The sequence below is a fragment of the Suncus etruscus genome, chromosome 9, assembly GCF_024139225.1.
Source record: "Suncus etruscus isolate mSunEtr1 chromosome 9, mSunEtr1.pri.cur, whole genome shotgun sequence".
Lineage (NCBI taxonomy): Eukaryota > Metazoa > Chordata > Mammalia > Eulipotyphla > Soricidae > Suncus > Suncus etruscus.
This window is the reverse complement of record NC_064856.1, coordinates 44251823-44253878: the sequence shown is the minus strand read 5'-3', so window position 1 is coordinate 44253878 and position 2056 is coordinate 44251823. Positions and strand designations below refer to the sequence as shown.

General features: G+C 42.0%; 1 non-coding gene and 1 pseudogene across 1 annotated transcript; both read right to left on the bottom strand.

Annotated features, from left to right (window-relative positions):
- Positions 1 to 379: 379 nt before the first annotated feature.
- Positions 380 to 543, bottom strand: LOC126019778 (U1 spliceosomal RNA). The gene has a single exon (XR_007499401.1). It is a non-coding gene; the product is annotated as a U1 spliceosomal RNA (small nuclear RNA).
- Positions 544 to 1177: 634 nt separating this feature from the next.
- On the bottom strand, positions 1178 to 1324 carry LOC126019506 (uncharacterized; annotated as a pseudogene).
- Between the last annotated feature and the right edge of the window lie 732 nt (positions 1325 to 2056).

The following is a 2056-nucleotide window of genomic DNA, read 5'->3' as shown; positions in this document are numbered from 1 at the left end:
ATGCCATAGTTCCTGAGCTAAAACACATAATATATCTTTTTAAAAACTTCCTGTAGGAAATTGTGTTGTTGTCACTCTTTTGACATAGCAAAATACATTGTTTTAATGGAGAATAAATAATGCTACAAATAACCCTGTAAGTCATCCATAGGTACTTCTATAAAAATTGAACTTATACACAATGTAATATAATAGATATAGATCAGGGGTCTCAAACTCGCGGCCTGCGGGCCATTTGCGGCCCTCCGTACAACATTTGTGGCCTGCTGCTGGCCTTCAAATAATCTCAATAAAAATCGCATTAGTAAGAAAAAATAGCATTAAACATTCGCATACCCTGACCAGTTCCGTTTGGGGTATGCAAAGGTTTTTTTTTTTCCAGGGGAGAGCTTGAACACAGTCCCCCTCTACCACAAATTATGCAGTTGAGTTTCCCACATTTGGGGAAATCGCAGGGGTCAGCACACCCGGAGTGCAATGGATAAGCCTCACCCTGGGAAAACCACCTTCATGATCATGGTATCTCCCCTGCCAGGTAAGTATGGTATGCAAATGTTTAATGCGATTTTTTTTCTTACTAATGAGATTTTTTATTGTGAATATTCGGTAAGCAAATAATCGGGAATACTTTGCGCCTAGACGTCATTTCCGCTGCTCCTGCCCTCTGTTTCTTTTTTTTTTTTTTGTGAAATCCCTTATGCGGCCCTGCCTCACCCCGACTTTGCCTCCTGTGGCCCCAAGGTAAATTGAGTTTGAGACCCCTGATGTAGATAATATAGTACCATAATTATTTTACAAGTTTTATATAAAAGCATACAGAAATAAAAATGTGATTTAATCTTAAGAAATTTACCCTTCATGGGGCCGTAACGAGGGCTAGGTGGTAGGGCATTTTCCTTGCATGAGGTTGACCCAGGATAGTCTTTGATTCCATCCCCTGACATCTCATATGGTCCCCCAAGTCAGGAGCAATTTTTGAGTGCATAGCCAGGAGTAACCCCTAATGGTCGGTCACCAGGTGTGGTCCAAAAATAAATAAATTTACCCTGCACGTGGGAGAACCTGAGTTTAATCGCTGGCACCATTAGATAAATAAATAAGTGTATTTATTCTTTCTTCATAGGAATCCAAATATATTGTCACTATTCTCTTTTTTTTTCTTTTTCTTTTTTTCTCAGCTGAGAGCGCATAATGCAGTCCCCCACTACCACAAATTATGCAGTCGAGTTTTCCACATTTGGGGAAATCGCAGGGGTCAGCACACCTGGAGTGCAATGGGAAAACCACCTTCGTGATCATGGGATCTCTCCTGTCAGGTAAGTATCTTTTTTTTTTTTAATATAATTTTTATTTTGATCATAGTGGCTTACATATTGTTGACAATAATATTTTAGGTACATATTTACATAAAATCAGGGGGGATTCCCATCACCGGTTTGTCTTCCCTACTCCTTTTTTGTCCTACCTTCCATATCCTCTTCCCTCACCCCCAGTGCTACTAGAATATGTGGCCCCCTGTGTACCTATCCTATTACTTCGTAGTCTTACACCTGTTTGGTCCTGATGCCTCCTTTATTTCCCCCTCTAATTGGGGGGCAGGACTAGCTAGTTCAAGTTATGTGGTTTTGTTTGAAGAGGAGAAAAATAATAAACTGGGGTAAAAGTCTAATACGCCGGGAATAAGCAGAGTTCTTTTAGAGGCTCTCGCCATAGGTTTGAGAGACGAAGGAGAAAAAAAAGGTGAAGCAGTCCACCCCTACGAAATGAAGTGTCAAATATCTATTAAGAGTTCCAACCATAACGCTAAGCACCCCAAAAACAGAACAAAACAAACAAACAAAAAAAATGTCGTGGTCTTGAGAAAGGCATCATGGCAGAGACCATGAAGAGGGAAAAGAAGGGGCCTGAGAGATCACATGGAGGCAAGGCGTCTGCCTTTCATGTAGGAAGTCATCGGCTCGAATCTCTGCGCCCCACATGGTCCCTCATGCCCGCCAGGGGCAATCTCTGAGCCCGGAGCCAGGCATAATCCCTGAGCACTGCCGGGTGCCACCCA